Genomic DNA, 11,712 nt, shown 5'->3' with positions numbered 1-11,712 from the left:
GGTCCTCCTCTTCCTGCCTCTGTTCTGCCTCCAGTGCCCTGTCCATTATTCCATGCAGCATATGCTCCAACAGGTGGACAAGAGGTACAGTGTCACTGATGCATGCACTGTCAATGCTCACCATCCTTGTGGCCTCCTCAAACGGTGACAGGACAGTGCATGCATCCCTGATCATGCCCCATTGGCGTGGTGAGAAAAAAACAAGCTCTCCTGACCCTGTCCTGGTGCCGTAGTCGCACAGGTACTCATTGATGGCCCTCTGCTGCATGTGCAGCCGCTGCAGCATGGCCAAAGTTGAGTTCCACCTGGGGGGCATGTTACATATAAGGCGGTTCTTGGGCAAGTTCAATTCCTTTTGGAGCTCAGCCAGCCGAGCACTGGCATTAAATGATCGGTGGAAATGCAGGGCACATGGGTCAGTTGTCCCTGTCGGAGGGCGGAGAGGAGGTTGGTGCCATTGTCGCAAAACCACCAATCCTGGCTTAAGCTGGCGTGGCATCAACCACCTCTGAGCCTGCCCCTGCAGAGCTGAAAAATATCTGCCCCAGTGTGGCTCCTGTCCCCCAAACAAACCAGCACAAGCACGGCATGGCATCTTTTTGCCTGCGTACTTGCATAGCCCCTTGAACGCCTACGGAGCACCGCTGGTTCCGAGGACAGAGCACTGGAAGAGGCCATGGAGGGAGAAGAAGAGGAGGGGGTGGAGGAGAGAGGTGTGTCACAACCAGTAGTAGCATTTTGGAGGCGTGGTGGCGGAACAACCTCCAACCCTACTGCACCTTGTCCTGCATCCTTGCCAGCTGCCAGAAGAGCGACCCAATGGGCCGTGAAAGACAGGTAACGTCCCTGTCCATGCCTGCTGGACCATGAGTCAGCGGTAATAAACACCTTACCGCTGACTGCCCTGTCCAGCGAGGCAAGGACATTGTCTTCCACATGCCGGTAGAGAGCCGGAATCGCTTCCCTTGAGAAAAAGTGGCGTTTGGGGACCTGCCACTGAGGAACCGCACATTGCACAAACTCACGGAAGGGGGCCAAGTCTACCAACTAAAAAGGCAGCAGTTGAAATGCTAGCAATTTAGCCAAGCTAGCATTCAACCGCTGGGCATGTGGATGGCTGGGAGTGAACTTCTTTCTACGGTCCAGCAGCTGGGGCAGGGAAATTTGCCTGCTACAATCGGACGTGGGTGTACTGCTAGCAGAATGCCCGCAAGCACTTGGCTGTGACACACCTAATTCTCCACTTCATTCCTCTCAGTGCAGGTTTCAGAGAGGACTGAAGGTCTAGTGGGGTTGGAGATCCCAGCTGATGAGGAGCAAGGAGAGGTCCGCTTTGTTCTTTGGTGTGGGTCTTTGAGGTACGCTTGCCAACGAGCTGCATGGCAGGTCAACATATATCTGGTCAAGCATGTGGTGCCCAAGCGCCTGATGTTTTGGCCACGAGAGATACGCTTGAGACATATGTTGCAAATAGCAGCAGTGCAATCTGATGCACTCGTCTCAAAAAAGGCCCACACCAAAGAACTTTTAGAATAACGCACATAGGCAGCGCCCTGCACAGGTGGAGCTCTGCGGTGTGATTCAGTCTGTGTGCTGCCCCTAAGCTGGCCCCCGGAGGGCATCCTGCCTCGTTGGAGATGTGCCTCCTCCTCCCCTCTCCTACCACCCACGTGGAGTCAGTGATCTCATCATCCCTTCCCTCTTCATCACTGGAGCAAACCTGGCAGTATGCTGCAGCTTGTGGAACAGGACTGCCAGATTGCTGTCCTTCTTGAGCATCCCCTCTCTCTGCGCTCACGCTACTGCCTTCCTCTACCTGAGTATCATCATCAGAACCTACAAAACACTGGGCATCCTCCTGGAGCATGTACCCAACACTGTGTTCAAACAGTTCGGGGGACTCCTCAGGAGGACATGGTGGGTCTAGGGAAGGAGTGACTGATGAAGACATTGAGACGAGGGAAGAGGATGCTTTGGCAGCTGCATTGCTAGTACCCTGAGCCTGGGTGAGAGAGGATGAGGAGGATGAAGAGGGCTTGGTCATCCACTCTACCAAGTCTTCGGCATAGTGCGGCTCAACACGTCCAGCTGCCGAAAATAAGGACAAGCGTGTCTCATGGCCACGTGCTGATGACGATGCACTGCGTCCACGGCCAGCACTGTTGTCTCTAGACACAAAGCCTGCTTGCCCTCTTTTATTGGCTCGTGCCTGTCTGCTTCTCCTTGTTGGCCTTCCAGACATGGTAATGGCCTGCAGGGAGATGGGAAAACCAGCAATTGGGTAGTGTAATTTGTGCTGGAGACACACAACACCCACTAACTCCTGCAGATGCCTGTATAATAGAAAACCAGCAATAAAGGGTAGATACAGGTGTATACTGTGCTGTGCTGGAGGCACACAACACCCGCTGACTCCTGCAGATCGCTCTATTTGGGAACAGCAATATAGGGTAGATACAGGAGCATACTGCGCTGGAGGCACACAACACCAACTAACTTCTGCAGATGGCTGTATTAGAGAACACCAGCAATAAAGGGTAGATACAGGTGTATATTGTGCTGTGCTGGAGGCACACAACACCCACAAACTCCTGCAGATGCCTTTATTATAGAACACCAGCAATTAAAGGGTCGATACCGGTGTATACTGTGCTGTGCTGGAGGCACACAACACCCACTAACTACTGCAGAGGGCTCTATTAGAGAGCAGAAATAAAAGGTAGATACAAGTGTATACTGCGCTGGAAACACACAACATCCACTAACTCCTGCAGATGGCTTTATTAGAGAACAGCAATAAAGGGTAGATACAGGTGTATACTGCGTTGAACGCACACAATGCCAACTAACTCTTGCAGATGGCGGAACACTACACAAGGCCACCGCGCTGGCGGCCTTATATAGGGTGGGGCGTGTACTAAACAGCCTGAGCTATAATTGCCCACAGGCATCCTGCTTGTGGCCATTTATCGCTCTCCTCGCTGCCGTTGCTGTGATTGGCCAAGCAAGCGGGGTCACAGTGCACGCTTGGCCAATCATGAGCCAGCAATGCACTGCGATGGTGCAGTGCATTGTGGGCCGTGAGCGCCACGCGAATTTGGCAAAAACGGCCCACAGAGTTCTGGCTTCACTGAACAGGCGAACAGCTGGTGTTCGAGTCAAACATGCGTTTCGACTCGAACACCAAGCTCATCCCTACTTTTGGTACTATGCCAGCAGTCTCTGACCCAGTCTTGAACTTTGCCAGCAGTCTCCGACGCAGCCTTGTACTTTGCCAGCAGTCTCTGACCCAGCCTTGTACTTTGCCAGCAGTCTCTGACCCAGCCTTGTACTTTGCCAGCAGTCTCTGACCCAGTCTTGTACTTTGCCAGCAGTCTCTGACCCAGTCTTGTACTTTGCCAGCAGTCTCTGACCCAGTCTTGTACTTTGCCAGGTGTAGTTGACTTGACTCTTGGTACTACGCCAGCAGTCTCTGACCCTTTCCTGTATTCTGTCAGCAGTCTCTGACCCTTTCCTGTACTACGCCAGCAGTCTTTAACCCTTTCCTGTACTACGCTAGCAATCTCTGACCCTCTCCTGTACTACTCCAGCAGTCTCTGACCCTTTCCTGTACTACGCTAGCAATCTCTGACCCTTTCCTGTACTACTCCAGCAGTCTCTGACCCTTTCCTGTACTACGCCATCAGTCTCTGACCCAGTCTTTTACTTTGCCAGCAGTCTCTGACCCAGTCTTGTACTTTGCCAGCAGTCTCTGACCCAGTCTTGTACTTTGCCAGCATTCTCTGACCCAGTCTTGAACTTTGCCAGCAGTCTCTGACCCAGTCTTGTACTTTGCCAGCAGTCTCTGACCCAGTCTTGTACTTTGCCAGGTGTAGCTGACTTGACTCTTGGTACTACACTAGCAGTTTCTGACCCTTTCCTGTACTACATCAGCAGTTTCTAACCCTTTCCTGTACTACACCAGCAGTCTCTGACCCTTTCCTGTACTATGCCAGCAGTCTCTGACTCTTTCCTGTACTACGCCAGCAGTCTCAGACCCTGTCCTGTACTACGCCAGCAGTCAATGAACCCTTTCCTGTACTACGCCAGCAGTCTCTGACCCTTTCCTGTACTACGCCAGCAGTCTCTGACCCTTTCCTGTACTACGCCAGCAGTCTCTGACCCTTTCCTGTACTATGCCAGCAGTCTCTGACCCAGCCTTGCACTTTACCAGCAGTCTCTGACCCAGCCTTGCACTTTCCCAGCAGTCTCTAACCCAGTCTTGTACTTTTCCATAAGTCTCTAACCCAGTCTTGTACTTTTCCATAAGTCTCTAACCCAGTCTTCTACTTTGCCAGCAGTCTCCGACCCAGTCTTCTACTTTGCCAGCAGTCTCCGACCCAGTCTTCTACTTTGCCAGCAGTCTCCGACCCAGTCTTCTACTTTGCCAGCAGTCTCCGACCCAGTCTTCTACTTTGCCAGCAGTCTCCGACCCAGTCTTCTACTTTCCCTGCAGTCTCTAACCCAGTCTTGTACTTTGCCAGCAGTCTCTGACCCAGTCTTGTACTTTGCCAGCAGTCTCTGACCCAGTCTTGTACTTTGCCAGCAGTCTCTGACCCAGTCTTGTACTTTGCCAGGGGTAGCCGACTTGACTCTTGGTACTACGCCAGCAGTCTCTGATCCTTTCCTGTACTACGTCAGCAGTCTTTGACCCTTTCCTGTACTATGCCAGCAGTCTCTGACCCTTTCCTGTACTACGCCAGCAGTCTCTGACCCTTTCCTGTACTACGCCAGCAGTCTCTGACCCTGTCCAATATTACGCCAGCAGTCTCTGACCCTTTCCGCTACTACGCCAGCAATCTCTGACCTTGTCCTGTATTATGCCAGCAGTCTCTGACTCTCTCCTGTACTACTCCAGCAGTCTCTGACCCTTTCCTGTAATACACCAGCAGTCTCTGACCCAATCTTTTGCTTTGTCAGCAGTCTCTGACCCAGACTTGTACTTTGCCAGCAGTCTCTGACCCTCTCTTGTACTAGTTATGCAGTCTCTGACCACTTCCTTGCACTACGCCAGCAGTCTCTGACCGTTTCTTGTACTACACCAGCAGTCTCTTACCCTCTCCTGTACTACTCCAGCAGTCTCTGAACCTCTCCTGTTACTACGCCAGCAATTTCTGACCTTGTCCTGTATTATGCCAGCGGTCTCTGGCCCTCTCATGTACATCGCCAGCAGTCTCTGACCCTCTCCTGTACTACTCCAGCAGTCTCTGACCCTCTCCTGTACTACGCCAGCAGTCTCTGACCCAGTCTTGCGCTTTACCAGCAGTCTCTGACCCAGCCTTGTGCTTTGCCAGCAGTCTCTGACCCAGCCTTGTGCTTTGCCAGCAGTCTCTGACCCAGCCTTGTACTTTGCCAGCAGTCTCTGACCCAGCCTTGTACTTTGCCAGCAGTCTCTGACCCAGCCTTGTACTTTGCCAGCAGTCTCTGACCCATCCTTGTACTTTGCCAGCAGTCTCTGACCCAGTCTTGTACTTTGCCAGCAGTCTCTGACCCAGTCTTGTATTTTGCCAAGTCTCTTATATTTTAATAATAATTTAAACCACACCCTATTTTCACTGCCATGCGCTCCACAACATTTCATTTTGGTCACAACCACAAAATGAATGCCCCATTCCTAATTAACATACTGCTGCACCTACACTTGCTTTCTGGTAAAAAGTGTCCCTAAAATGTTTTGGACATGTTTGCAACTATACAATTGGCCTACTGCTCATTCTTTTAAAGTGATAATGATCCAGTCAGGATAAAAGCAGACAGAGGGAGTTGCAGGATTTAAATGTTTTTTTCTAGTGAAAGCTCTGCCATAACATACTGAAGCATCATTCTGGTGTTTGGTATTAAATAGAATAAAATAATGACAACTGCTTTCATGCATTAAAGTGTGTGTGTAGTGTCACTTAATTTAGGTGACAGAAATTGTTCTTTGTGGATTTCAGCAATCTCTTGTGTGCTGACAAAAGGGGTAGCTGACTTGACAGAGCGGATGCCCAAATATTAGAGAAGGATGTAGCTGGGTTAACTTCAGTATGCTGATTATCTACTGCAGTTTCCTGCCCAGATGCACGGGGAGGAAGTGTAACTCAAATGTTATCATAGTATTTTGGGCAGTGCAAAATGACAGAGAGGGGCTGTGTCCTGATACAACTGCTGGAGAGAGGTAGGGAGGGTGCTGTTCTGGGTTAAATACTAAATGAAATATAAATTCTTTTTATTATAATGTTGTCTATATAGCATGATAATTTTGAGTCACTTGGGATTTAACAGAAGTTGTTTAATTTTATATCGTATCTTGAGTATTGTTTTACTGATGTGTGCATATTCACCAGTTTACACTTAAAATAAAATCACTGAACACTCATAATGTTATAGAATCGCCATGTAACATTTGTAATCCAATTATGAATGACGGATGTGAGCCATTTCTGTTATATTATTTCATATTAATCACATTATATAGGAGTGCTTGCTGTGTGTGTACAATTTCTGAGAATGCTTTAGCCAAATAAATTCCTGCCTTGCACACATTGCACGGACTGGATTTTTATATTCACATATTCAAGCTACAAAACAAAATGTATGTTCTAATACTTGGTATCAAATTCCTTTATATCTTTGTTAACCTGTTTTCATGTACCTAAAGTGAAAATTCACATTCCCTGGTCTCTACACATAAATTACATAAATTGTAAGGATTTTCTACAAACTTAAAGTGGTATAAAACCCAAAAGCAAACATTTATAGGGGTTGTGAAGTCTCAACCTACTGTGCTGCAGCTGCCCCCAAAGCCCCCCATTTTTCTTACCTGAGCCTGTCTGTTGCAGTGATGTGCAGGAGCCCAACGACTCCAGCCGCTGTCCCTGTCCTCATTGGATAGATTGATAGCAGCAGGAGCCATTGGCTCACACTGCTGTCAATCAAATCCTGTGACACAGAAACGGGGTGGGGCTGGGTCCTGCTGTGTGTGTCAATGAACGCAGCAGCGGGACTCGTGAGCCAGGAGCGCTGCCGAGGTATCCCAGAAGAAACAGATCAGAGCTGCTCTGTGCAAAACCCCTGTACAGAGAAGGTAAGTATAATATGTTTGTTATTTAAAGAAAAACAAAGAAAAAACATTTACAATCACTTTAACCTCTACTGGACCGCTGCCATATATATACTGCGGCAGGGCGGCCCGGCTGCGCAAAATCAAGTACCTGTATGTGATTTTGTGCAGAAGGTCTGGGGCACGCACGCGCTGCTGGTGACCCTCTTCCGCTGTGATTGCATACAGTGGGAGCCAATCAGTGGGTCTGACGGCTGCGATGGCTGTCGGCCACCTGCGGTTGTTCAGAGGAAAGGCAGAATGGTGGTCTGTTTATGTAAATAAGGCAGGGCGCCGTTCTGTGAGGTGAAAAATGGAGATCTTGTGTTTCTGCTAATCAGAAACATGGATCTCTGTATTGCTCCAGTCACAATATTCCCCCCATAGTAAGAAAGCACTCCCTATCAGCACACTTAACCCTTTGATCACCCCTGATGTTAACCCCTTCACTGCCAGTGTCACTGGTCCCCAAAAAGTGTCACTTAGTGTCAGATTTGTCCACCGCAATGTCGCATTCCTGCTAAATATTGCCGATTGCCGCCATTTCTAGAAAAAAACAATAAAAAATATATAAAAAGTACATAAAAATATCCCATAGATTGTAGATGCTATAACTTTTGTGCAAACCAATCGATATATGCTTATTGGGACTTTTTTTACCAAAAATATGTAGCAGAATACATATTGGCCTAAATTGATGAAGAAATTCGATTTTTTTACATTTTTTTATTGGATGTGTTTTATAGCAGAACATAAAAAATTATTGTCTGTATTTTTTTGTTCATAGTGCAAAAAATAAAAGCTGCAAAAGAAAGCTCTATTTGTGGAGGACTTTTTTACAATTTGGCACTTCGCTGCTTTAACTTGTAATTGCGCGGACTTGCAATGTTGTACCCAAACAAAATTTGCATATTTTTTTCCCACAAATAGAGCTTTCTTTTGATGGTATTTGTTTGCCTGTGTGATTTTTATTCTGTGCGATATAAGTGGAAAAAGACTGAAAAAAATGATATTTTCTACTTTTTGTTATGAGAAAAATCCAATAACCCAAATTTTAGTCATATATTTAGGCCAAAATGTATTCAGCCACATGTCTTTGGAAAAAAAATGTCAATAAGAATATATTTATTGGTTTGCGCAAACGTTATAGCGTCTCCAAACTACATTTTCTGCAATTTACGCAGCTTTTAGTTTATGACTGCCCATCTAAATTCTTGAGGTGCTAAAAAGGCAGGGCAGTACAACCCCCCCCCCCCCCAAATGACCCCATTTTGGAATGTAGGCACCCTAAGGAATTTGCTAAGAGGTATGTTGAGCCCATTGAATATTTTATTTTTTTTGTCCTAAGTGATTGCATAATTACAAAAAATAAGTTGTCACTAAATGATATATTGCTCACACATGCCATGGTTATATGTGGAATTGCACCTCAAAATACATTTTGCTGCTTCTCCTGAGTATGGGGATACCACGTGTGGGACTTTTCGGGAGCCTAGCCGTGTACTGGGCCCCAAAAACCAAGCACCGCTTTCAGGATTTCTATGGGCGTACATTTTTTATTTCACTCCTCACTACCTCTCACAGTTTTGAAGGCAATAAAATGCCCAGATGGCACAAAACACCCCCAAATGACCCCATTTTGGAAAGTAGACACCCCAAGCTATCTGCTGAGAGGTATGTTGAGTCCATGGAATATTTTATATCTTTGGCAAAATACTTACCATACCTCTCAGCAAATAGCTTGGATTGTCTACTTTCCAAAATGGGGTAATTTGGGGGTGTTTGTGCCATATGGGCATTCCATGGCCTCCGAAACTGTGATAGACAGTGAGGAGTGAAATCAAAAATTTACACCCTTAGAAAGCCTGAAGGCGGTCCTTGGTTTTCGGGGTCCCGTACGCCGCTAGGCTCCCAAAAGGTCTCACACATGTGGCATCCCCATACTCAGGAGAAGCAAAAAAATGTATTTTGGGGTGTAATTTCAAATATGCCCATGGCATGTTTAAGCAATAAATCATTTAGTGACAACTTTGTGCAAAAAAAATTAATTTTCTTTTTCCCACAACTTGTGTCAAAATATAAAATATTCCATGGACTTGACAGGCCTCTCAGAAAATAGCTTGGGGTATCTACTTTCCAAAATGGGGCAATTTGGGGGGGGGGGGGGGTTATAACTGTCCTGGCATTTTATGCACAACATTTAGAAGCTTATCACCCACTCTTCTAACCACTTGAAGACAAAGCCCTTTCTGACACTTTTTGTTTATATGAAAAACATTTTTTTTGCAAGAAAATTACTTTGAACCCCCAAAGATTATATTTTTTTAAAAGCAAAGGCCCTACAGATTAAAATGGTGGGTGTTTCATTTTTTTTCACACAGTATTTACATTGCGATTTTTCAAACGCATTTTTTGGGTAAAAACACACTTTTTTAATTTTAATGCTCTAAAACACACTATATTGCCCAAATGTTTGATGAAACAAAAAAGATGATCTTAGGCCGAGTACATTGATACCAAACACGACATACTTTAAAATTGCACCCAAACATGTAGTGGCGACAAACTACATACATTTTTAAAAGCCTTTACAAGTTACCACTTTAGATTTACAGAGGACATCTACTGCTAAAATTACTGGCCTCAATCTGACCTTCGCAGTCATACCTCACATGCATGGTGCAATTGCTGTTTACATTTGATGCCAGACCAACGCATGTGTTCGCCTTTGCGTGAGAGCAGGGGGGACAGGGGTGCTTTTTATTTATTTTTATTTTTTTTTGTTTTTGTATTCTATTTTTAAACTGTTTCTTTCATTTTTTTTATCATTTTATTGTTATCTCAGGGAATGTAAATATTCCCTATGATAGCAATAGGTAGTGACAGGTACTTTAAAAAAAAAAAAAATTGGGGTCTATTAGGCCCTAGTTCTCTCCTCTGCCCTCAAAGCATCTGACCACACCAAGATCGGTGTCATAAAATGCTTTTCAATTTCTCAATGGCACGGTTTACATCCAGCGAAATCTAAGTCATGAAATGCTCGTAGCTTCTGGTTTCTTAGGCCATAGAGATTATTGGAGCTGTTCTGGTCTCTGATCAGATCTATGGTCAGCTGGCGGAACCACCGGCTGCATTCTCAGGGTCCCTGTTGGGACAGGAGAGCCAGAGAAAACCATGGAAAATGGTGGGGGGGGAACAACATTCCCTCCCACTGCTTGTAAAAGCAGTCTAGCGGCTAATTAGCCACTAGGATTGCTTTTACATGAAAGCCAACCGCTGGCTGAAAAGAATGATACTAAGATAATACATAAACCCGCAGTCATCGTTCTGGTGTAACCACTCAAAGTCCAGCAACATACCAGTACGTTGCGGGTCCTTGTTGGCCATATATTGTAAGCTTTTTGAGATTGATCGGTGATTGATACCCACCATTAGAATACCCCCCTTCATTCACCCACTTTTAATGATGCCTGCTAAGCAAATGATGGTTAACAATAAAACAAACATTACAGTATAACATACCATACCTGCAAAGCAAATACAATAAAGCATAGTAAAAACAAAACCGAGAGAAAACGATAGATATAGAACAATAGTGAGCGAACGGTAGAGCAGACAGTAAAGAGCAAACATAAAAGAGAGAACAATAGAGAGAGAAGAAAAATAGAACCACAACTATTTTTGGCTTTTTTATTGTTTTCATGTGTTTTTTTTTCACTTTTTTCAATTTTTTTTTTCCAAACTTTCCAAAAACTATATTCTGAACGTTGCAGATTAGGGTCTCTCAAAATGTGATGGCCATCATATCTTCCGAGACCCTTTGTACGTGTGCCTATGACTGTGTGGTGCTGTACCCTATGCTAATACTCAACTAGTGTGTGATAGCGTTTGAAACAGTCACCAATGCAAAGACCAGGTTGGTCAGGACAGGAGAGACAATAAAAGCGGGTGTCACACCTAAATCTACGCTTTCTACAGACATGACATCTTCTTTGGGGTGTTCTTTGGGTAGGGGTACCAGAGAGGATATGCGGAAAATGCCTCTCATTCAGCCGGCTTACTGCATTTGCATTGGGAGGTTGGGACAGAGCACAAACGGAAGGGCTCTGATGATCTCTTCCTGGAATTTAAGGAAGGATCCAGTTCGTCCTGAAGCTCTGTATAGCACATGAGCGTTCAGCAAAGCCAATTGAAATAAGTATACAGACACTTTTTTATACCAGCGTCTGGCCTTACAGGAAATTAGATACGTCACCAACAACTGGTCATTGAGGTCCCCCCCTCCCATATTAAGGTTATATTCATGGACACAAAGGATTTTCTCCACAACACCAGTAGCCATAGAAATTTGGACTGTCATGTCTGCGTGAAGGTAGGAAAGAACTAAAACATTCTTAATATCCCTCCACTTCACAGCGAGCAAATTCTAAGGCCTCTTTCACACGGGGCGGATCAGTAAAGATCCGCCCCGTGAAGATCCGCTCGCTCAGCGGGGATCGCTCCGTTGTCCCCGCTGAGCCGGCGGCGGACAGGGCGGTCTCCGCACACTGTGCGGGGACCGCCCTGTCAGCTCTCCGCTCTCCTCTATGGGG

General features: G+C 46.0%; 1 protein-coding gene across 1 annotated transcript in view; it reads left to right on the top strand.

The window, feature by feature from the left end:
- Positions 1–6,060: 6,060 nt before the first annotated feature.
- Positions 6,061–11,712, top strand: part of RASGRP2 (RAS guanyl releasing protein 2) — a 1,719,722-nt gene continuing 1,714,070 nt past the window's right edge. The window contains exon 1 of the mRNA XM_077457736.1: positions 6,061–6,196. The gene's annotated coding sequence lies outside the window, so the exon portion shown is untranslated. The remainder of the gene's footprint in view (positions 6,197–11,712) is intronic.

Source organism: Lithobates pipiens, unplaced genomic scaffold (assembly GCF_037356315.1).
Source record: "Lithobates pipiens isolate NorthernLeopardFrog02 unplaced genomic scaffold, aLitPip1_a1.2 Scaffold_10, whole genome shotgun sequence".
NCBI lineage: Eukaryota > Metazoa > Chordata > Amphibia > Anura > Ranidae > Lithobates > Lithobates pipiens.
The sequence above is the reverse complement of the archived record's forward strand: the minus strand, read 5'-3'. Positions and strand labels throughout refer to the sequence as shown.